This window comes from Chiloscyllium plagiosum, unplaced genomic scaffold (assembly GCF_037043375.1).
Source record: "Chiloscyllium plagiosum isolate Xiang-an unplaced genomic scaffold, Cpla_swu_hap1 HiC_scaffold_9, whole genome shotgun sequence".
Classification (NCBI taxonomy): domain Eukaryota; kingdom Metazoa; phylum Chordata; class Chondrichthyes; order Orectolobiformes; family Hemiscylliidae; genus Chiloscyllium; species Chiloscyllium plagiosum.
In genome coordinates, this window is record NW_028270147.1 from 31,894,020 (window position 1) to 31,919,932 (window position 25,913).

The following is a 25,913-nucleotide window of genomic DNA, read 5'->3' on the forward strand; positions in this document are numbered from 1 at the left end:
CCTCTTGTTGCCTGAGGAAAATGTTGATGCTTTGCTAATGTTCATTCTTCATTAAATTACTATAAGCTCCTTTGTGGCCATTGTTCCATGTGGTGTTAGATGTCAATACTTTATGGTAGATTAGTGCAATTAGCTGTTCATTTATCAGTGGTGAGTTACCTCCACCCTTATCAAAGTTCTGTTCATCCCTAATGGTTGTTAAAGTGTAGGGGGCAGTAGTGAAAGTTCAGGATGTTGGTTTCTTTTGAATGACTTGACAGTGATGTGACCTTCAATATGGGGAAGAATGCATCTTTTTGCCTAATTCAGTGGAATAAACAAACCAATTTTCCCCTTTTCTACTTTCTTCACAAAGAGGTAATTCTTTCCAAAAGTGACAGTAGAGACCTCTCAATGATTGTTGGTCATGCCAATTGTGTCAGAAGATCAAGGAACTCCAGCTTCTACTAAATTAGCAATATAAAGGATACATCAAGAAAATTCTTGTGTGACTGGTCACCAGTGGCATTGATATCTGTTAGCAGCCTTTGTTTTGGGAAAATAAATGATCAATATCTTCCTGTGTCCCTGGGAAATGAAGATTCTGTAGAGGAGACTGATTTAAGATGAACTGAGTCAAGTTCAGTGTCTCCTGTATCTCTGTGACTGAGTGACGTTTTGCTGATTCCTGCATGCCCTTCTGTGGGCATTTCTTGGAAACTGTCAGCATCGTGTGGGATTTGCCTCTATAGTCCAGTGCCTAGGTAGGCACTGAATTCATTTGTTCTTAGCATTGTACTGCACTTCTGAACAAATGATCTCTTGCACCTGTAGACTTGGATTCCAGTTTTGTGTGATCTGATGTTCATGTTACATAGCTCCCCCCCCCCACCCCCTCCATTTTGCTCAATAACAATTCTTAGTGTAAAGGTACAATTAACCACAATGTAAACCCCTACCCCTCATGTCTCAGCCTTGCGTCAGTGGCACCAGTCTTCTAATTTAAAAGGACTTGAGCACAATTTTAGCTGATATTTCAGTGCAAGGAATCTTATATTGTTAGATGAGAATTAAAAATGAGGTTCAACTGTTTGTTTTAGGTAGTCATTTAACATTCATTGCCTTCTTTAAGGAATAAAGTGTTTTACTCCTCATAGAAGCAACATTAATGAAAGACATAATTGGCCATTTGTTTCAATGCATTTGTGAAACATAGCTATTCACATGTACAAATCAATGTTTCACTTGCATTTCTAAAAATATTTAATTGGCTGGAATAGATCTTGATGAAAGGTGCTGGTAATTTTTTTCTTCTGTAAATGTGATTTCAAAATACTATCTATGCTATAAAAGAATAGTCCTTGTATAACTAATAATGGTAATGTTGAAAGATTTGATGGAGATCTGAATGCAATTGAAATATTGGAAATTTGCATCCCTAAAATACATTATCAAGCTGTGAAGATCTACAATACTGTTCTATTCACTTACCAAAGGGACAAAAAAAAGTGTACTTAATAGTTTTGTTTTTGTGTTCCACTCAGCATCTCACTGGGTCTTGGAAATCTCTCAAACTTCAAAGTAAATCCTGACTAAAAGTTCAATACTACAGAGGCCAGAAGTAGAAGATAAAAACCGAGTGTTAGAAGCACAAGCTCTGTCAGCAACTATGGAGAGAGAAGGAATGAACTGATAGAATCTTCTGCTTCTGAAGGTGGCAAGCTGGGAGACAGGAAGAGCACTTAATTATACATAGTACCAACCCAGAAAGCCTTCTCAGCTTCACTGGAATTAATTTCTTGTGGAAAGTCCCTTGATGACCCTTCCTGCCCTGTTGCCAAATGAGACCGTAAAGTGATCAATTAAGGACCTACTTAAGGTTCTCAGCCTGCTGCAATTTGGATTAACCCAATGGCAAGTGATTCTGTCACCATGTGGCATACTGTAGGTCTATATAGTTGGTTTGCCTTCTGGTTGTGGGGTCCTTGATCAAAAACAACCAGAGCATGGTTGAAGGATGGGGCAGGGATGCACATCTCCCCACAAACCCCCATCCCAAGAAAGTCCTGTCCCTACCTACCCCATCTTATACTTCTCAAACCACTCATCTTAGTCCTTGGTCCTCCAGGACCCTGAGACTCTGTGGATGCTCTCCCTGCAACAGCCAGGGCTTTCTCCCTGAGTATAAGGGCTGCTGCCCCCTGATTACTGAGTGGGACCTCCACCCACAGATTCTTAATTCCAAACAAAACAATGGCATCACTATTGCTGGATTGGTTGGTGTTCTCTGGAAATGGCAACATGAGTCTCTCACCAGCACTCCGCCAATTCGGAGATCCCCAACACCTCCACAAAATTTCAGCCAATATTCTGAGTGAAATATGACTCTTGAGACTTGATGTAATTCTCACAAATACTGTCAGATTGGCTGAGTTTGTTAAAAAAAACTCTATTACGCAGGCAATGGGCCTCATTAAATTTGGGAAACCTAGTAGGCATGAACAAGTTGGACTGAAGGGTCTGTTCGGTGCTGTTTGACTCTATGACTCTAAATCCAACTATTAAGTTCAACCTGCACATTTCTGATGGCATGGCATTTTTTTGTCTTTCAAAGAATGAAGGAGAATAGGGAGGGATTCTCATGCTGTTTGTTCTGAAATATGTACTTTCTAAATTATTCATGGGATGTGGACATGACTGGCTGCCCAACACTTATTGCCTGTCCCTCGATGCCCTTGAGAAAGTGGTGTTAAGCTGTCTTCTTGAACTGCTGCAATCTATGTGCTGTCGGTTGCCTCACAATGCTGTTATGGAGGGAATTCCAGGATTTTGACCCAGCAACAGTGAAGGAGTGGCGATATATTTCCAAGTCAGAATGGTGAGCGGTTTGGAAGGAAAATTGCAGGAGACAGTATTCCCATGTATCTGCCTCCATTGTCATTCTAGATGGAGGTGGTTTTAGGATTGGAAGGTGTTGTCTAAGGATCTTTGGTGAACGTCTGCTGTGCATCTTGTGAATCATTACTGCAACTGAGCATCAATGGTGGAGGAAGTGGATATGGTACCAATTGTAAGGGTGCAATTATTAATCCTCTTTTTATTATTCCATATATGGCACATACAAAAGTAAGTATAAGTTTGCAGATTTTAGCAAATTCAGCATACCTAATGGAAAGAACATTTTATTCTGAACATACCCTACACTCATTCAAAAAACCCACAAACTGGACTGGTGAATTTAAATATCCTCTTTCCAACTATCATCTGTGCCACTCATTATTTTAAACATTTAATTGATTGTTTCTCAATCATCATGTTTAAGTTGCAATTAAGTTCAATTCTATGGATGATCTCTCCTCATAAGTTCAAAATTTTCAATTATGAAATCATTCCTTTCTACTAACTTGAGAATGTGGAGGAAGTTAGAGGGAAAAAATGGTAAACCTTCTCAAGAAAAGTGTAGCTGTATCACAGGTCATTGTAACACGAGTTTAGCAGTTGTTAGACATAGTTAGAAAACTCTGTTGGCAAAGAAATAGCAAGTTTAACATCCACATCATTGTTAATGCGTATATCATCTAGCAATTTGTGGTGAATAAGTGAAATGTTGTGATTTACGGATTGCTGCAAATTACTGGATGATTTGTACCTATTGCCACTATAGACTTGGAAAAATGACAGCCTCTTCTCGGCCTCTAGGAGTTTAAAGGATTGTAGCTTATGCACTTGAACTACCAGTTAAACTCGATGCAGAAGCTTACAACTGAAACTTCACAGCATGAATTCCTTTTTCTTTAATAAGATAAATGCTCCTGCCATGTAACTCCATCTCTCTTGCCCAGAAACAGATAACTTGAAATTGTTGACACTCGTTCAAACATGTACTAAATTAATATTAACAGCTTTTAAAATTTTGTGTCTTTCAAGCCATCTTGTTTTCAATCTCTCTCATTCCAATTTTTCTTTTCCTTACAATATTTCTTCTTTTGTGCCTAATTTGACTCACATTCATGTTATTTCCTCAAATTTTGATTAAAGAGATAGACTGTTGATCTCATTGTTCACAAACTTTCCAGACATCCTTACCACACCAATGACACTTGCACATCCAGTATTAAAAATATCAAACTAAATGCGAAACCATTTTTACAAACACAGTGCATTTTGGAATTCTCTATCTCAGACAGCAGCAGAAGCTTGATTATTGAGTATGTTCAAGACAGATCTAAGGATTTCTAGATATTAATTAAATCAAGAAATATTGAGGTAGTATGGGAAACAGAGTTAAGGCAGATGATCATCCATGATGTAGAATGGCAAAGCAGGCTTAGATTACTAAATGGCATATTCTTGCTCCTATGTTTCTAATGCCACAGAAGAGATTAAGAGGTGACCTTATAGAAGTTTATAAAATAATTAGGAGTATAGATAGAGTTAATGGTAGTTGACTTTTCCCAAGGAAGGGGGATTTCAAGTCTCGGGGGCACAGTTTTAAGGAGAGAGGAGAGAGATTTTAAGAAAGACATGAGAGGCAATTATTTTAACGCAGGGGGTGGTTCACATGTGGAATGAACTTCCCGAGGAAGTGATGGATGCAGGTACAATTACAACATTTAAAAGACATTTGGATAAATACATGAGTAGTGAAGGTTAGGAGGGATATGGGCAGGAGCAGATAGGTGGGACTAGTTTAGTTTGAGATTATGTTAAGCATGGACTGGTTAGACCCAAGGATCTATGACTCTATATGCTGTATGACTCTATGATGAGCAAGTTATGAGCAATTATTTAAGATGCTTTGCACAGACTGCTGGTGACCTGATGTGAGTTTAATTTTCATTAAACTGGGAAAATAGGTATGTTTGGTAGTTCACATTTTATAGCTTAATGTGTGAAGGTGAGTTTAATAGTTAAGAACTGTGGTAGAAACCATGAGTATAGTTTTTCCTTTTCTGAAAGAGACAGGTACAAATATCAGAAAATCTTGGTCATCTACCAGCTGAATAATTTTCCTGATGCATCGCTAAAATGTTTGAATTCTAAAAAAAAATCAATGGCTTTCCCATTATCAAAAGGAGCATCAGGGCACAATGAAATTCCAATAGCTGGAGTCTTTTTTGACAGGCAGAAATTGCAGATGACACTGCACCCTTCAAACCACTCTGTGTGAAGAAATGGTCTAGTGATTGCAATCAAAATGAGTTAACAAAAGAACCAGTGTCTCATAATAGCAATTCATTGATGTCATATGCTACAGCACATTATAACAGGCTAACAACTAAACTATGTCGTAGTTTGTTCCACTCAATGTTAATTTATCAATACTAAATAATACAAGTGTGTTGTAGTTTCAATATGCACCCATTATAAAAGCCATACTTGTGGTAGATGTTGGGATTGGGTAATCAGTCCATCTTTTTGGTGTATTAGCTTATTCGGATTATCACAATATATTCACACAGAGCTCCAACAACAGCAAAGGATTTCAACCAGTGAGATGCATTTTAAGTAACCAATGTGGTAGAATGTAGCATGCATTAGTCACAGCTAAAGGCCCTGGTGGGTTTCAGATACAAAGATAAGCAAAATGTAAGTAATGTCCCAAAGGCTATGTCTAGAACAGTCTTCAGCTGAACCTCAAAAGGATTCCATAAAGCTAAATAATGGAGCATACCAGAAAATGACAACAGATCCAAGACAGACCCAGACGAGAGAAATGATTCACAAGTTTCTGTTAAATGGGTGACATGAGTTATTTATTTGGAAAATGCAAATCCCTCAAGCCAAAAGATGGTCTCCTGAGTTGCTGTGTATAAAAGGATTAGTCTGCCCCTTAACCTTCAGAAGGAATGCTCTTCAGTAATATGCAACATTGTTTGTGGCTCCTCGAATGTATAAGGGGTTTGCACTGAGTATCGACTGGCAGAATTGGCTGTGCTGAGACACTGGCTTGTCTTGAATTTGTTTAGCCAGGACCATTCTTTCCATGGTACTTCAACAGAGAGATTTTGTCACAAGGAACTTGCTCTTAACTTTCTGTGGTTCGCGTTTCCAAATCCAAATGGCACCTGCTGGTAAATGTTGTTCAGGTAAGCTGCCTCATATGGGACACTGAGATGAAAGGCAGGCCGTGGGATGATTGAGCAGGTCATCCTGGAGTGATATGTGAGGTGCAGTATGAATGTTTTCAACCAGCTTGTGGGTTTTCTTCAATTGGTGGACATAAATGTTTGCGAGCACAGGAAGCCAGGGAAGAGGCAGGGGGTAGGTGGTTATGATGTTGGAGTGGAGTGTTCCAGCTCAGTTAAGAGTCTGCAAAATATTTGTGGTGACATTGCGCAGTATTCTGTGGAGTACAATAGACCCGAGAATGACAACAGATCCAAGACAGACCTAGACGAGGGAAATGATTCACAAGTTTCTGTTAAATGGGTGACATGAGTTATTTATTTGTGGGTTTTCTTCAGTTGGTGGACGTCATGATGTTGAGTGGAGTGCTCCAGCTGTGATGCATATTATTACGTTTAGTTGAGAAGCTGAAAAATGTTTATGATGGCCTTTGCACAGTACACAGTGGAGTACGATGGACCAGAGAAGGTAATGGCATTGTAATAATATCATGTACTGAAAAACAAAGGCCAAGGATAATACTCTTGGCACATGGATTCAAATCCCTCCATGCCAGCTGGTGGAATTTAATTAACTGTATACAATCTGGAATTATAAAACCAACCTTGTGATGAACAAAATAACTATCATTGATTGTTGTAAAAGCTCATCTTGATCACAAATGTGCCTTGGGGAAGGAATTTAGTCATATTTATCCAGTCTGATCTACATGTATCTCCAGACCCACAACATTGTGATTGACTTGTAACTGCTCTCTGAAATGGTTTAGCAAGCCACTCAGATTATGGGCAATTAGAGATCCCATGGAGGAATGAACAAATCAGAGTTTTGTGGTAGGGGTGCCCCACTTAGATCCAGCAAATTTGATGAGTGGGTCATTTTTGGTTTAGACTATTGCACCTGTTTTACTTTTTACAGATGCTGTTGGAAGGGCAAATTTCTGTTTAGATAATCTCAAGTATGTTGTTTTAGGACCATGCTTTAGTCTCTGACTATTCATAGATATAATGCAATTTTATTTTTCAGTGGCATTGTGGAGGTTGAATGCATTGGATATGGTTTGAGAGGGATTCCATGTGAGATACCATGGGATCTTGAAGGTTTACAGCACAGTAAAAGGCCCTTCAGATCACTGAGTCTGCATCGGTCCAAAAACAAGCACCCACCTATTCTAATCCATGTGCTGCAATAGTCCATCAACTTTGCAACATCTTCATTAAGGGTCTGGTCCAAGGTGCAGAAGCATAGCCCTTGGTTGTCATCAGTATAGATGAACTTGTAAGGTGTGGTTATTGGCAGGCCATGTATATAGATGTCAAACAGCGTTAGATCTGATTAGTTGTTCATTGGTGAGTGTCCATGCACTTCTCCCTTGTCTAAGATGAACTCTCATAAATCGTCAACTGTGACAGTGTGTTTGAACAAATCTAGATTTCAAGCATTCTTGGCTTCTTTAGGTTACTGAGTTATTTGGTAGAACATAGACATTCTAAAAAATGTGAAATGAAAATATGTTACAAACAACCATAAAGTCAGAAATTAGTCAATGATCAATTAGAAGTTGGAGATAGAGAGAAGTATTTCAAAGTTGGCTTTGTTTCTGAAGGTGGAAAGTGAAGTGGACTTTCCCATTCCTGATCACATCAAGCTTTACTGTGGTCCAGCATGGATAGTATTTAAGAACATAGAACATAGAAAAGTACAGGACAGAACAGGCCCTTTGGCCCACGATGTTGTACCGAGGATTATTCCTGATCTAAAATAGAATAACCTAATGTATGCACCCCTCAATTCACTGCTGTCCATGTGCATGTCCAGCAGTCACTTAAATGTCCCTAATGACTCTGCTTCCAAGAGTGTTCAACTTTTCTTAAATCCTCTGAAATCCTCATTGTTTTAATTCTTGACAATTCCTTTGATTTATAGATACTAACTAGCGTTGTACAGATCATAGGTGACCTTTTCTATTCGTACAGGTTGCTGTATATATGTACTTTTAGTAACATATTTCAGAGATATGTTTAAATGTTTACTTTAGTTGTACCACAGGTTTTTGTGTAACTTTGTAGTCTATGGGTCAATCCGATTTTGTTTCATTTAAGTTCAAGTTGAGTTAAGTATACTGGAGGGTGTTTCATCTTGAAACTTAATGAGTTCTCTTGCTGTTACTTACAAGATCGCCGAGGAGAAAGTGAGGTCTGCAGATGCTGGAGATCAAAGTTGAAACTTTATTGCTGGAACAGCACAGCAGGTCAGGCAGCATCCAGGGAACAGGAGATTCGACGTTTCGGGCACAGGCCCTTCTTCAGGAATGAGCAGAGAGTGTTCAGCAGGAGAAGATAAAAGGTAGGGAGGAGGGACTTGGAGGAGGGGAGTTGGAAATGTGATAGGTGGAAAGAGGTCAAGGTGAGGGTGATAGGTCGGAGTAGGGTGGAGGTGGAGAGGTCAAGAAGAAGACTGCAGGTCAGGAAGGAGGTGCCGGGCTGGAAGGATCCGGCTGAGACAAGGTGGGGGGAGGGGGGATGAAGAAACTGGTGAAGTCCAAGTTCATCCCCTGCGGTTGGAGGGTTCCCAGTCGGAAGATAAGACGCTCCTCCTCCGACCGTCGGGTTGTTGTGGTTTGGCGGTGGATGAGTCCAATGACCTGCATATCCTCGGTGGAGTGGGAGGGGGAGTTGAAATGCTGTGCCACAGGTTGGTTGGGTTGGTTCGTCCGGGTGGCCCAGAGGTGCTCCCTGAATCGCTCCGCAAGTAGGCGGCCTGTCTCCCCAATATAGAGGAGGCCACACCGGCTGCAGCGGATGCAGTAGATGATGTGGGTGGAGGTGCAGGTGAATCTGTGGCGGATATGGAAGTTTCCCTTGGGGCCTTGGAGAGAAGTGAGGGGGGAGGTGTGGGCGCAAGTGTTGCACCTCCTGCGGTTGCAAGGGAAGGTGCCGGGAGTGGTGGTTGGGTCGGTGGGGGGTGTGGATCTGACAAGGGAGTCGCGGAGGGAGTGGTCTCTACGGAAAGCTGATAGGGGAGGGGAGGGAAATATATCCTTGGTGCTGGGGTCTGTTTGGAGGTGGCGGAAGTGACGGCGGATGATGCGCTGTACATGGAGATTGGTGGGGTGGTAGGTGAGGACCAGTGGGGTTCTGTCCTGGTGGCGGTTGGAGGGGCGGGGCTCAAGGGCGGAGGAGCGGGAAGTGGAGGAGATGCGGTGGAGGGCACCGTCGACCACGTCGGGGGGGAAATTGCGGTCCTTGAAGAAGGAGGCCATCTGTGTTGTACGTATTTTGAACTGGTCCTCCTGGGAGCAGATGCGGCGGAGACGAAGGAATTGGGAGAATGGGATGGCGTTTTTACAGGGGGCAGGATGGGAGGAGGTGTAGTCCAGGTAGCTGTGGGAGTCGGTAGGTTTGTAGTAGATGTCCGTGTTGATTCGGTCGCCTGAGATAGAAACAGAAAGGTCTAGGAAGGGGAGGGAGGAGTCCGAGACTGTCCAGGTGAATTTGAGGTCGGGGTGGAAGGTGTTGGTGTAGTGGATGAACTGTTCAACCTCCTCGTGGGAGCACGAGGTAGCGCCGATACAGTCATCAATGTAGCGAAGAAAAAGATGGGGGGTGGGGCCAGTGTAGTTGCGGAAGATGGATTGTTCCACATACCCTACGAAGAGGCAGGCATAGCTGGGGCCCATGCGGGTGTCCACCGACACCCTCCTTCGACTGACCGAACTGGTCCTCACCCTGAACAACTTTTCTTTCCAATCCTCCCACTTTCTCCAAACAAAAGGAGTAGCCATGGGCACCCGCATGGGCCCCAGCTATGCCTGCCTCTTCGTAGGGTATGTGGAACAATCCATCTTCCGCAACTACACTGGCCCCACCCCCCATCTTTTTCTTCGCTACATTGATGACTGTATCGGCGCTACCTCGTGCTCCCACGAGGAGGTTGAACAGTTCATCCACTACACCAACACCTTCCACCCCGACCTCAAATTCACCTGGACAGTCTCGGACTCCTCCCTCCCCTTCCTAGACCTTTCTGTTTCTATCTCAGGCGACCGAATCAACACGGACATCTACTACAAACCTACCGACTCCCACAGCTACCTGGACTACACCTCGTCCCATCCTGCCCCCTGTAAAAACGCCATCCCATTCTCCCAATTCCTTCGTCTCCGCCGCATCTGCTCCCAGGAGGACCAGTTCAAAATACGTACAACACAGATGGCCTCCTTCTTCAAGGACCGCAATTTCCCCCCCGACGTGGTCGACGGTGCCCTCCACCGCATCTCCTCCACTTCCCGCTCCTCCGCCCTTGAGCCCCGCCCCTCCAACCGCCACCAGGACAGAACCCCACTGGTCCTCACCTACCACCCCACCAATCTCCATGTACAGCGCATCATCCGCCGTCACTTCCGCCACCTCCAAACAGACCCCAGCACCAAGGATATATTTCCCTCCCCTCCCCTATCAGCTTTCCGTAGAGACCACTCCCTCCGCGACTCCCTTGTCAGATCCACACCCCCCACCGACCCAACCACCACTCCCGGCACCTTCCCTTGCAACCGCAGGAGGTGCAACACTTGCGCCCACACCTCCCCCCTCACTTCTCTCCAAGGCCCCAAGGGAAACTTCCATATCCGCCACAGATTCACCTGCACCTCCACCCACATCATCTACTGCATCCGCTGCAGCCGGTGTGGCCTCCTCTATATTGGGGAGACAGGCCGCCTACTTGCGGAGCGATTCAGGGAGCACCTCTGGGCCACCCGGACGAACCAACCCAACCAACCTGTGGCACAGCATTTCAACTCCCCCTCCCACTCCACCGAGGATATGCAGGTCATTGGACTCATCCACCGCCAAACCACAACAACCCGACGGTCGGAGGAGGAGCGTCTTATCTTCCGACTGGGAACCCTCCAACCGCAGGGGATGAACTTGGACTTCACCAGTTTCTTCATCCCCCCTCCCCCCACCTTGTCTCAGCCGGATCCTTCCAGCCCGGCACCTCCTTCCTGACCTGCAGTCTTCTTCTTGACCTCTCCGCCTCCACCCTACTCCGACCTATCACCCTCACCTTGACCTCTTTCCACCTATCACATTTCCAACTCCCCTCCTCCAAGTCCCTCCTCCCTACCTTTTATCTTCTCCTGCTGAACACTCTCTGCTCATTCCTGAAGAAGGGCCTGTGCCCGAAACGTCGAATCTCCTGTTCCCTGGATGCTGCCTGACCTGCTGTGCTGTTCCAGCAATAAAGTTTCAACTTACAAGATCGCCACATTAGTTACCTATCACAACCTTATAATGTCTCTCATGTCTGATTCCAGCTCCATCTTACCATGCACTGTTCCTAGAAGAACTCACTAATCAGCAAATATCCCGATTTCACTGGCATACCTTCTGGCCCTGCCACCTTTGAAAGCCCATTGTCAGATTGGAGCTGCCCTGCAGTTTCTGACATTTTCCCTGAGCACGGCAGACAGGGGGAGATCTGTGCTGTGTTTTGCCAGTGGGATCCTGGATGTCCTGCATGCCAGGGAAGTATAGAAGCAGGACTTCCACTTCTCATGATCAGCAATGGAGGCCACATCACAGACTATGCCTTGGACCCTGGTCCAAGGTTGCCTCCCATGGCCACCTGGAGGAATGCCCAGCAATGGAGGCAGAAGACATTTTCCTCTTCAGGGTAAGTGCCTTCATCCTCTCTCCAGTACTATCTCCTAGTACTGCACACACCTCCCAACAAGTCTCATGCTCCACTACTATCCCTTATTGTCTGCAACATCTTCCCTTATTTTCTCTCACCCATCTCAATCCACAAAAGGACAAACCCCGCATCACTTCTGTGCTGCTCTCTCACTCACTTGGGACACCTCTCCACCTGCACCAGAACTACCAAATGTGCCACTCACTTTCATCTCCCTTAATATGTGCCTTTCTTTCATTCCAGGAGAAAAACAGCCCACAATAGGGTTGGGAAGAGTCAAAACAAGTGACAAGCTGACCTACATTTTCCTCCTCACTGCTTAGGTGGAGAGGATGTTAACTCTGACCATTCGGAACAGGCTCTGAACTGGTATCGGAGGCTGCTTCTGACTCACTGTGCAGGGACGCCTGAGCGAAGGCAACCTCCATTGACTTGACTGAGATCTGCTGACAATCACAACAAGTTTCCTTCCTTTGTGTCTGTGCTAAATGGCAAGGCAAGATAGAAATAATGTGAGCCTACCATTTCTGGCTGAGTGGTCAAAGCATCAAGAAGATGAGACAAAGCAATGAAAAGCAGAGCTGCTGTGAGCACCTTGGTAGGTTTAGAGTGCTATGAGAGTGGGAGAAAAACCTTGAGGTATACTCTGGTCCAGTCCATGAGCTGGGTGCATGTTACTGAGTGCAAAGTGTCCTTCCTGCAGCATCAAAATGTTAGTTGTTAGTGCAGCCTGTGGTGTGCAGTAAAGTGCAGACATGCCTTGTAAGTGGATTGATGATGTGTGTTGAGTGCTCTCAGAGAGGGTGGCACATATTGGACACCAATGCTTGTGTGCGTGGGGTGCACGTGGCCAGTGGCCATGAAGCATTCTTTGAGATGTTGGCACCCTGTGCCCAATATGGAGGTCCTTCAGAGTAAGCGGCAGCTAAATCCACCAGGTACGCAACTTGCTTTCCATATTGAGTTTGTTTGACATCTAGCTTGTTTGGCATGTTTGGGAAGATAGACCGCTAAATATTAGTAAGGTGTGTTTAGCCATCAACAAGTAGTAATTCCTCTTAATAGGCAATTTGCTGCTGCCTGATGAGAAACTTACTATGATGTTTGTGAAAAGTGTAAACATGGTGGGACATTGAGGTCCTGACATTGAGTTTGCCCTTTTTGCCCTGTTCTGCCACACATTCACCAGAGCCCGTGTCGCTCAGATCCTGATAAGATTCTGCCCATTTAAGACTTATTGGTTTTACACATAAATTATTACAATAACACAGGAGAAGCACAGAAGGCATTTATTTTAGGATTATTTGCTCTTTTTGCAACAAATTGGCAACTTTCACCATATGAAAAGAGAAGAACAGCAGATGCCTGGGGACATCACCATCTACAAGTTCCCCTCCAAGCCACAAATCATCTTGATTTGGAAGTGTATCACTGTTTCTTCATTGTTGCTGGGTTAAAATCCTGGAATTCTATTTGTACCAATACTGTGGATGTACCTTCACTCTAAGGACTGCAGCAGTTCAAGATCAAACACATCTGAAGGGAAATTAGAGATGGGCATTAAGTACTGGCAGCAATTCTCACATCCTGAAAACAAGTAAAATAATATTTTTAAACCTCCTTAACCAAAATACAGCATTATTCTTGAGAAGCAGATACTTTCTTGAGCAGCTGGTGGTGACGGGGAAAACCAAAGAGCTATCATAATCAGAACTTAGACCTTTTGAGACCTAGAGAGACTAGATACCAAACTGTCTTGGTTCCTATATGATTACAGGACCAACCCTCATGCAACTACAGTAGAGTTGCCAATGGGGAGAAGATTCTGCACCAGGTTAAATCTAATCTTCGTGACCTGGGTGGAAGGTGAAATGGCGTCAGGAACTCTAATACCAGACACAAGGCTCCATGAAGCGAGAGGGACTGTTTACTTCAGGGGACAAAGTTTGGTGTAAGAACCACAGGAATGGTAAGGGGCATGGTCAACACAAGGTCAGGTCCAGTGACATATAAAATTCAGCTATGTGTGACAGTTCTGAATAAGCATGTGGACGATAGGAAAATTGCAAACTTACAAATAGTGTGGGAACAAAACATGCCAGGCTCCTCGACAGCTTTTCCAATTGTTCCAGAACCTGTGGCTTCTCCATCTCCATCCAGCATTGGAGGTATCCCCAGAATCTGCGATGGACACAGCACATGTTGGCATATCAATGCTATTGTCACCTGAAGAAGCAGATGAATTTCTAATACCACCCTGATGTTGTACAGGGAGGCATCACATGTGAGTACCAGATCTTACTTGGGATCATACTGTGCCAACACTTTCGAGGATGATAGCTGTTTCTTCACTTCCCTGAAAGCTATGACTTGACCAATCCAAGGCTGACCCTGTTTTGGGAGTTGATGCAATAGTGTCAGGATGAAGGCCAGGTTGTATATGAATTTTCCACAAGCTTAAAGAAAGGCCTCTCTCTTCCGAGAGATGCAAAAGGCAAGCTACTGTGTGTTACATGCTGCCCGTATCAGAGGCAGAGTTGTAAGAACCTGACCCAGTGCTAAAGTGAACTGGGGAGGAGCTTCAAAAAAAACTAGGACACCACAGACTCAGAGGGGCAGGGATGTATTGATTGTAATGAGATTAGCTAGATGGACCTCTTAGAATAAGAGTTCCCTGATTGGGGCTGTTGATCTGTTCCAAACAGTGAGCCCTGGCTGACAATATAAACAGGACTGTCAGACATCCTGGTTAAGCTGAGAGCTGGCTCTGAGGGAGCTGCAGCAGTGTCAAGGATTCTTAAATGAAAGGTGACTTGGTGACAGGATTGTGGTCTCTCTGGAGTTATTTCACTTTGCCTTTGTCACCATTTACTTTCATTTATAGATTGTTAAATAGTAAGAGCATCACTTTCCTGCACATTTTCAATCTAATGGCCTTCCCAAACCATTTAATAACTGATAATTATATTTTCAAAAAGAACGCCTGGTGTCTAGTTGGTAATTGCAGCCAATTTTCACACAGCAAAAGCTGAATTTTATCAAAATTTGTCTCAATCTCAATTTTGAGAAATGGAGGACTACAGATGCTGGAGATCAGAGTCAAGAGTGTGGTGCTGGAAAAGCACAGCAGGTCAGGCAGCATCTGAGGACCCTTCCTGATGAAGGGTTAATGTCTGAAATGTCGATTCTCCTGCTCCTCCAGCACTCTCAACTCAATCTCAGTTTTGTTGAGTTTCATGGAAGTTTCTGTCCACAAGTCCAAGGAGGTTTCTAAACATTATCTTCCCAAATTCTCCTCATTATCTTCAAACCACAACTCCATGGTACCTTGCTTGTTGTATTCTCCCACTCACTGCAGGTGGAAGTAAGATACGCAGTCACTGCTCATGGACCATGCCTGGCGATGTTGGTGACTGATGGAGGGCCAGCGGAGCAAGAAACAAGCTGAAGAGGCCAAGTTACTGCTCTGACATTCATGTTAGGAATTCTTACTATTCTCTCCAGCATGTTGGAGAAGGGCAAGTTGCATATTAATGAGGTGAAATGGCATGATCATGAGAATGTTAATATAAAGAGGTCTCTTGTCGTTCACTTGTGAGAATCTTGTCTTGCTGTTTAACTCTTGATTATCAAATGGGAAACATTTAGCTCTTGATGTCAGGAAGCTCCCCATTGGCCACCTCATGTAATTCTCTCAACTTTCTTGCCAATGTCCACTTGTTCAGGGGTAGAGAAGATTCCACCCCAAGGGTTTGAAAATACCACAGAAGTTAAGTGACAACTGGCCTGACCATATTTAGAGCTGCAGAGCCAATTATTGATCACTGTGACATTTAATTATTGGATTTCAACATTGTACATTTGCAACTTTAATTCTTTTACAAAAGAAAAGACTGTTCATCTTTGGTGACTGAGTTTTTATTGAATGCTAAACTTGCATTCCATTTGAGTGAAATTGAATTCAGCTCAGATAAATTAGGTGAAGTTCTCCTTTACCTGTAAGAGTCTTATGTGAAGTAACTTCAGGAATGCTCCTACTGAGTTCAGGTTTACACCACAAAATGGTTGATAGCATAAAGAAGGAGGAAGAGATTTGCATGTATGTGAGGTCTATCATGACCTTTGGATGTCTCGAGGTGTTTTGCTGCCAATTAAGTACTTTTGAAGTGTAGTTGTAATTAGGAAATGAGGCAGTCACCTTCACACAGCACTGTCCCACAAAATGCTAACAGATAATTTGTTTTATTTTAACACCAATTCAGCACGATACTGAATTGCTCATACACATCTTAAGTGCGAAACTACATAGATACATAATACATCTGCAATTGAGCTTATTATTAATGCATAATAAAGGGAACTTTATGTCTGGATTGTGCATATCTTAGTGGTACTTGATGGTGAAACCAGATTCCCAAAATAAAAATATGTTCCAATCCAAGGAACTGGCATCCTTCATTTTATGAGCAAAAACTTCCCTCCTAAAAATAAATTAAAATAAATGTCTTTTGAAAAAGCCTTTGGGTCACCAAAACTTATTAAATTAATGGCTTAAGTTTGAATTATATAGTGTACAACAGGACCCTGAAGGCTGCCTCAGGGCAGTATTACTGTTTCTCATTAATTTATTTCTGTTGGAGACAGTGCCTTAGGTGACAGACATGGTTGTATTATGGTCCAATCATTTCAACAATGAAAGGAACTAAACCTCTTGTAATTTTTTGTTCATTTGTGACTCTGTGTGTAAAGCAAAACAAAACTAATAGTTACTAAACTAAACTAAAATTTAAACAAATCTGTAAGGCTTGATTGAGTTAGGAGTTCATTCTTGGATGATAAATTCTCTCCCTATCTATTTCTTCTTGTGTTAAATCATGTCAGATGTAGTCTTGATATAAAATAAAATTGCTGTCAGTGCACCAAAAAGTAGTAAGAAGAACCTGAATTTGCACAGAGCCTTTCACAACTTTGGAATGTCCTCAAGCACTCCATACTCAGTTAAGTATTGAACCATAGTCACAACTTTAACATGGGAAATGCCACAACCAATTTGCACAGTGAAATTTGATGGTGACCAGATAAGCTGTTTTAGTCTGCTGGCTGAGAGATAATTATTGACCAGAGCACCAAGAAGAACAACTTCACAGTTCCTCTTTTAGAATAGTATCATGGAATCTTTGAAGCGCCTTCTGGTAGACAGTCTTGGTTTAAAGTTTCATTCAAAAATATAGGCTGCTGCCAGCACTGCATCGCTCCTTGTCTATGTCAGCTTAGATTATGTGTTCAAGTCTCTAGGGTGGGTGGTTTTTCATTTCCCCAGCCACCATACTTAAAGCTTGTCTTTTATGTGATTTTTAAAGACCAATAGCTACCTCGTGCAACTTTTTCCATAAGATATTTCTACTTGGTCACCTCAAATTGTCTTAAAAAATAAGAATTTATGCATTCAAACAATGATGCACAGTATCTAAAAGCATTAATCAAAGCAATTTGGATCAATTAAATAGGCTAACAAGCAAACTTTAAGATGAATAAATAGCATTATAGGTTTGTGGACCAGGATTTCTGAGGAAAGGGATGATCATGATCACAACTGGAAAAAAAATGCATGCAACCTCTATTAAATCCACAAGAATTCCTAAAGTGCATTTCAGTGATTGACTGCTTTTGAAGTATCATTGCTGCTAAATAGTCAGACAGACCAGCTAATTTCTAACCAGCAACATGCTACAAAAAGAAAATAACCTGTTTGGTCCTTTCTTTGATGATGTTTGTTAAGAGAAAAATGTTGACCAGGTCACAGCTATAAAAAAAATCTTAGAATTGAAATGTATTTTGGGAGGGACACTGTTATTGGACTGCTACTGTGTGGTTTATAATAGTTCACCAGGTCTCGCATTGATGGAAGCTTAGAAGAAGGAATTATGCCATTTCCAAGGCATAAGAAATTTGAGCATATTCCAGATAATAATGTGCATTTATAATTTCCCCTCACTTTGTCTTTAATCAATTAACTTAAATCAGTATCCAAAGGTTAATTATGTTACTGCTACAAGAAGCAGTTCTCTTCATTCTTTGTATCCAAACCCCACATGATTATGAGCACTACCATTAACTCAACCCTTACATGTTTTGCTCTCCAGAACAACATTGTTTCTCTAGTCTGTTCCCGTAACTGAAGTCTTTTTCCTTACATACTATTCTGGTAAACGTCCTATTCTGTCTAAGGCTTTGACACATTTCCTAAATTGTGGTGTTCAGAATTGCCTACAATCTGTCAAATGAGGAAAACAAGTGATTTCTAGATTTGTAGCGCCACCACTTTAATTTTATGCTGTATGGCTCTGTTTATAAAGCCAAGAACCCTATTTGCTAGCTACATTGATGTTTTGAGTATTTTATCAGGAGTAAACTTCATTCTTCCATTAAGTGGCTGCTTACATTGCGTATGGAGCATTCTGTTGCGCAGTGATTACTCTACATCATGCATGAAACATGTATTTTCAAATACCTGGGAAAAAAATGAATGAATAACAGAGGTGAAGGTATATAGAAATTGATAGGGTAAAATAAATCAAGAGAGCTACTTAAAACCCACTGTGAATGGGGTGCACCTTAGAAAGCAGGGCAGTAATGTTGAAGGTAGCTGAATCTCTGATCACAACTCTCTTTAGATATGTAGGTGTGTCCGAAGATCGGAAGACTGCAAATCTTACACCCCTGTTCGAAAGAGGTGAGAGGGATGTACCTGGTAATTAATACCAGTCACCCTAATGTCTGTGGTATTTCATAGACAATAATCAGAGGTAAATTAATGACTCTTGGTTAAAAAAAGTCTTAACATATGCCAGGGTTTCTGATCCCCAATGAACAAATGGTGCTAGCTGTATATTTCATATGGACTTTCCCATAGAGGTTTTGTGATAATGCACTGGAGGTTCATGTTAGCCAACTGTTCAAAAAATCTCCTCTACATTCCTCCACATGTCATCTGGAACCTGGGACTAACCCAGGTAACTGTGTATTTTCATAACCATCCAAATTGAACAATTATTTTAATTGTGCAGAGTCTCAGCTCGGAACTGCGAGTTTTAAATACAACACTGAATCATGTAAGAAAAAACTTGAAGGAAAGAACATTTGATTGAGAGAGATTTGGAAAAAAAATCATGGTTTAAATCATCAACAGTTAAAATTTGAAATTCTGTCTTTTAAAAAAAAATATTTTCAATGTAATAGAGCTTGAAGGCTATCACACTGTGAAAGTCTTACTGGGAGAGTCAAGCTCTAACTTTTTTTCTGGTGAGGTAGTGCATACACACAGCAAAACATACTACATACTTGCTCATTGTATTTCAATGCTAAGATTCAGTACCATAGTAGTGATGTTTTATTGGGAACGAGGCATTTTGGATGGTGACTTCCCAATTCTGCATTGAACTGTGTTAAGTGTGGCTGCTGGAAGTTGCTGTCTGATTTACACTGATGCTGTTTAGAATCAATAATTTCTATCACAAAATCCATCCAATTGTTTCACAATATACTGGGGACCTAAGATGTCCTCCAACATCCAATGAAACTTCAAAACAAAATCAATTCAGCGATATTTGTGCAAAATTATAAAAATCAGATACTTGTTGAGTACACAATGCTGCCTAAATCAATATTTGGCAGGTGTTAACCATCTGGCAGGAATAACATGATCTTGAAAAAGTGTTTGGAATTGTGAAATCAAAAAAGCTATTCTCAAAATATTAACAGAAATAGTCATGCCAGGTATACTTTCAGAGTATAAACAGTCAGACAGTTAAATCTCAACAAATAACGCAATTGTTTTATTTGAATCAGGATTTCCATGCACTTCAAATAAAAGGTCAATTTGTAAGATTTTTCTACTGCAGTCCATTTCATCATTCATATATCAATTTTGTTTAGATAAAACCAACGGAAAACATTGATCTAATGGGTTTTTTTGACAAAAATTGACTGGTGCTTCTAAAGCATGTGGATGCCCCTGACATACAGCCATGGATTGAATACATTTAGGAATGAAGGAACAAAGTTAATTGAGGAACATGTTGTTCTTGCATGAGGATTTAATTGGGAAATGTTATGCTTGGATCAGAAGACTTTACAAAATAGGAATGAATTAAAATGATTTGGTCTGTAAAAGTTGAAAAACCATTTACTGACAGAATTCTAAAAATGTCCCAATACACAGTTCAAAATAATTATTGCAAGAGATATATTTTGAAGCATGAAATATACTCAAAAGTTTGGTAATATAAAGGAACATAACTAGCAAATGATATGTGATCAGGAAAGAGACCATTGTCTGTTAAAAAGTACTATGCTCTAAGCTCCTCCTAGACTTAAAGAAGTTGAAACCAACAATGGTTCACATCATATTAAAACAATTTGCAATGTCTCATTTGGCCCATTTATTTCTAGAAGTACAAGAGACACATATTTTGCTTCCACTGTTTTAAGAACATAAATCTGGCCCTCAACAAACTTGACTTCATACTTGGTTTATAAAATAGAACTCAATGGTATGAAAGTTCAGAAAATAAATGCTGGTGACATTTAAACTCTAATCAAAGCTGATGCAAATTAAGTAGAATACAGTAGAAACAGGTAGATTTGTATTCTGGCAGCAATGTGTTGATTGTGTGGTGTTATGGACTACTGTTTATGTTTTTTTAGCTGTGCAAAATGTAATGATACATTTTATGTCACAATTGGCTATCCAAACTTCCAGCCCTAATGCAAAGCCCCAAACACTGGCAGCAAATATATTGTTAAATCATGATGTGATTATTTCTAGTTGATAAGTTCAGTGTAAGGAGCACGTAACATATTGCATGTATACTATTTCTATCCAAAGGTGGTGAAGTTGGATTGCAACAGCCGATCAGCATGATTAGAGTGCAAGGATGAGTTGTTGATTTGGAAAGGTGGGACCCAAGGCCTGATTGACATTGGGCCGAGGGAATCATTTAAATTAGATTGGCGAACAGCTGATGAGGCTGTCAGATAGATCCTGAGAAGTGGGCAAAATGTAAGGAAAAATAGTGGGGAGTGGCTGAGTGAGAGTAGGCAATGCTTTTCATAATTGCTATGGGTTTGAGAGGACTATTTCTGATGCTACTGGCTCCATATTTGTGTAAACATTTGTTTTGAAACTTGTTGGGCTTCCATATTTTAATACGGTTATTCTAAATGCAATAATAGTAAATTTAGGGCAACTCAATTCCAGGAAAGGATCTGGTAACCAGAGATAGTCCTCCTTTTTGCATATCTACAGACCCAAGCACAAATTTTCCATGCATAAATCCTGCAAGTTTATAATTTGGCTTTTACCAATTCGAGGTGCTTATATTGTTCCAACTTTAGGGGAATCACCTAAGACCTCACAAGCTGTTTACTTTATTGGCTTGAAGCAGATTGCCCAGAACGTCTGTCTCAACCCCTCTTCATAAAAGAAAAATTGTGACAAAATACACCTCTTACAACCATAGTATCATCACTATATCTTGTCCAAACATTTCTTTCTCAGTTTGTTGAGTGCAGTTTGTAATCTCCTTGGAAAAACACCAAATAAAATACTCATCACCTAATGTGTGACCTGAAATCATGAAACTGGGATAAAGAGTCCCATGCTGAAAATGTGTTGCTGGAAAAGCGCAGCAGGTCAGGCAGCATCCAAGGAACAGGAGAATTGGCGTTTCGGGCATAAGCCCTTCTTCAGGAATTGCCCGAAACGTCGATTCTCCTGTTCCTTGGATGCTGCCTGACCTGCTGCACTTTTCCAGCAACACATTTTCAGCTCTGATCTCCAGCATCTGCAGTCCTCACTTTCTCCTTAAAGGGTCACATGCACTGCCAACTGAGCTACATGTGCTGTGCAGGAATGTGCTCCTCAATGCCTTAACAACTCCACAACTTTCTGCATAGTGAAAGAAATGTTTGGAGAAGACCATTTCAGCTGTTCATTGTGATCTTGAGTTTGTAAAGCATTTGGTAAAAGATTTCACTGATGCTTCGGAAAGAGATCAGGAGCAATTGGTTCTGCACCTCTGCCAACATCTGCAGTGTGGGCCAAGTGCATATACCTAACCATTCCTTATACCTTTGCAGTTGGTGGCAGGAGTTACGTGAGACAAACTAATGTTCCTTCAACATTTTGGGAAATAAGACTAGCTACTTTATTACCTTGTGATTTTGAAAAGCAATTTAAGTTCACAGCTTTTTTCTGAAGAATATCATGTATTTTGAATTATGTTTTATTTGTTCAGCTATTATGTGTGTCTCTATGGGGTTGTTTAGAACAGTGTGAATTAAGTGATAAGCTGTCACTTTATCAGTTGCTATGTCAGTCACCAGCATGTTATGGATTTGCAGTGAATACTTTTAGGAACAAACAGACTATTAAAATGGTTGCTCCAAATAATGTGACCTTTGGCATTTGAGCTACGGAAGTTAAGTATCAAGCAAATATCTATTTAAATATGAACATTCTTAGCCCATCTGGGAATTCCCACATCTCTTTAAGGATGAACCAACACAAAAGACTGTAGAATTTTCAGCCTATCTGTCTCTGTTTCATTCTTAACAAACAGGAACATTAAAATTCCATTTGTGGCAGATGGAAATGAAAGGATTCTATAAATCTTCCATTGTGCTGTGATGTTTTCCCCTATCTCAATTACAGTGGGTGAATCTCAAAGGTGTTAAAGCAATAACACAGGATGTTGGAATCAACATACATTATTCCTTTTTGGGAAAGAAAGACTTCATAGTTTTTATGAAGAGGGAACCATGTTGTTAAAAATCAGGTGGAAGCAGTTTGGAAGAGTTTTGTTGATGCCATCAAACTAGTTGCAAGAAATTTGATAAGTCAAGGTAATTTATACCTTATAGCTAGGAGCTACTGCATCCCCATTTATTCTGACTTTAAGTTCACTTGAGAACAAACCTTTGAGAAATATGAATAATTCCAACACCAAATCAACTTTAATAATGTTAAAGACTTGAGTATAAAATCTGCAGATATTAAGGTGCAGTCTCAAAATATAGTTCAAATAAACCACTGTCATCAGTATAAGCGACCATGAAATTACTGCACTATTACTAAAAACCCAATCTGGTACCTCATTTCTTTTGAAAAAGAAACCTCTAGTTATTAGCTAGATGTAACTCCAATCCCATGCCAATGTGATCCACTGGTCTCTAAAGTGACTGGGCAAATCATTCAGTTCAAGGAGACAGCCCACCACTGGACTTTTAGGAAATTAGGACTGGGACAATAAATCCTGGCCTTGTCAGTAACAGGAAGAAAGTGAGGACTGCAGATGCTGTAGATCAGAGACTAGAGTGTGGTGCTGGAAAAACGCAGCAGGTCAGGCAGCATTCGAGGAACAGGAGAATCACCATTTTGGGTATAAGCCCTTCATCAGGATGCCCTTGTGATGAAGGGCTTATGCCCGAAACACCAATTCTCCTGCTTGTCGGATGCTGCCTGACCTGCTGTGCTTTTCCAGCACCGCACTCCCGGCTTGTCAGAAACACTCACAATTCTACTGTGGCTTTAAAAACAAAGCTTTGTTGCAACCATGTGTATAGTGTTTCAGCAGTTTGAAGGTTTGACCATGTCCACTTGCCAGTCAAATAGATATCGTGTTTTTAGCTGGTCCGCATTGCATTATGGTTCCTGAATCAATTCTTTTGGAGTTTATCCAATTAACTAATATTTTTGGAAAAATTCAATGACAAATTTGCTTTCAACATGCAAGTCAAGTTTTATGAAAGAAGATGAAATGTTAAATGAGCTATGTAAATTTATAGTTTTAACTCTTTAAGTTATATCGAGATCTGGGAGACGTGGCCAATTATTATTTAAGTTTTGTCCAACAGTGGAGCACTGATTGTTTAAGAATCAAAACCTAGAAATTCCATTTGTAATGCTAGTGTTCAAATGATCAACAAATTCATTTGGCTGTTGATCGCACGATACTGTAACAGATATATTAACCCACAGGCAGAAATTAAAGTAATAGATATAGAAATGTCAAAACAATGTTTTTTTTTGTTTTCATAAGTTATGGTGGTAAAATTCTGATGTTACATTGCTCTCTGACAAGCGCTGGAAGATTTTCTCCCCCATTGCAAACAGTAATTTGTAGGCATGTGTGACTGAAGCAGTAACCACAGTCAAAACATACTACAATGAATGAAGAATAAGCATACAACTGAGATATATTCCTCTTGGAAACTTTTATTTAGTTAACCCTGACAACATTGTAAATTAGGTATTTTTAATCACATTATTCTTTGGCTAATGAACTTAAGGATTTTAAAGTTGCATAATTTTCCCACAAAAATTCTGTGAATACTTACATATGTTTAGACAGCTACAAAACATGTCCCACTAGTCAAAAGGTAAAAAAAACTGTCTGAGAATCTGCTTTTAAAAATTGAATTACGTTGGTGGAGGGTGATTTTTATTTTAAGTAGAGTTTTGGCAAGCATAGTAAACCAGAAGATAGACTCTTTCCCAAATATGTACATAACTGTGTTTACATATTTCCATGTGGTGACTGTGATGCGTCTACATTAGAGAGTCAAAGAAAGAATTCCACAAAAAATTGCACCATTATAGTGTTGGAATCAAAGAACATACCACAGGTCTCTGTGCATTTAAGTGCAAACTTGGATAAAGAAAAAATAAGAGGTGAAGTACATAAGCTATAGAAGCCTGACCATGACCAAGGTCAGAAACAACAGTAGATAGATTTAAACCCGAAGGAAAACTGTACATGAGAACTTCCATTAATATACAGTAAAACTCGGTGCCAAACATAAATGGTAATAGAAAGTAGGTGAATTACACTGTATTGTAAACTTAACAGCTTCCTTGAAACACAACAGAAAGCTAACAATAAATTAAGTCTGTGAAAAAGTCTGGAAGAATTTCCAGAGACTATTAAAGTTAATTTGAAAAGTGAAAGCCCATTTTCTCACTGGCAAACTGTACCAGGAAAGTGATTGGTTATATTAACAGGACAATTGTAAGGTTGTGTGTTAAGCAAGGTGAAGTACATTATCTGCTTACTTCCTGAAAAATCAGTTCTGGAGTCCTGAAGCACAATGCATTCAGCGTTCTCAGTGTTGTCTGACTGTGGTCAGCAAGCGAAGAGAGCAGGGAGCAAAATGTACTATGTTGATTAGGCCCTTATCTTAAATGCAAAGGAGGTGTCCATCCATAAGTAATTTACTTTTTAAAGGTCATCTGCCCAATACTTCTCCGACACCCTCATTGTGTCAGCACTACTTGCTAGCCTGATGTGCCACATTGCCATTGCTAGATGTCTCAAAGCACTTTAAGCTAATTAAATAATTTTGAAGTGTGGTCAGTTTTGTAGGAAATACAGCAGCTAATATTCTCACAGTAAAGTTGTACAGACAGCAATGTGATAAGGGCCGGATCATTTGTTTGCAATGTTGATTTAGGGAGACTAGGGATAAATCGCCCTCGCTTTCTTTAAAATAGTGTAATTGCACAGGCATATATGATAGGTAGCTGACTCTGGGTATATTCCTGGAATTTCTATCACATGACTAAAATAACTTCACAGAGGCCAGTGTCTCATCACAAATTCACCCTTTATTTACACATGGAGAGTCCTTGACATTGATCCAGCTCTCTCAGAGCCAGCTCTCACACTGAAAACGATGTCTGATACTCCTGTCAGCTAGGACCCTCTGATTGGACCAGATTAACAGCCCCAATCAGGGAACGCATATTCTGAGGTCCATTTGTCTGACCTTGTTATATTCACTACAATGACTGTGCATGTGGAACTATCCAACTGATCAAATAGCACATCTTTAAAAAAGCTTATTAATATTTTATAACTAATAAGTGGGAAAACAGATGTACTTAGGATCAGAAGTAGGCTTGCAGTAGTGCCCTGGACATTCTTTTTAATTCCGAGAGACTCCAGGCCCATCATGTCAGGTCGGCAATCTTAACTTGAATCTTCAGTTTAATGTCTTCTCTGCCAGTCCAGCACTCTGCTGGAGTGTCAGTTTGATTTTAGTTCTCA

General features: G+C 41.0%; 1 protein-coding gene and 1 long non-coding RNA gene across 2 annotated transcripts in view; one reads left to right on the plus strand and one right to left on the minus strand.

Moving 5' to 3' along the window:
* artn (artemin) overlaps window positions 1-25,913 on the plus strand; it is a 111,690-nt gene that overhangs the window by 56,157 nt on the left and 29,620 nt on the right. The window lies entirely within an intron of this gene.
* LOC122554754 (uncharacterized) lies at window positions 13,101-24,949 on the minus strand. The gene is made up of 3 exons (XR_006313066.2): window positions 24,920-24,949; window positions 13,881-13,986; window positions 13,101-13,341 (listed from the first exon to the last, which is right to left on the minus strand). It is a non-coding gene; the product is annotated as an uncharacterized LOC122554754 (long non-coding RNA).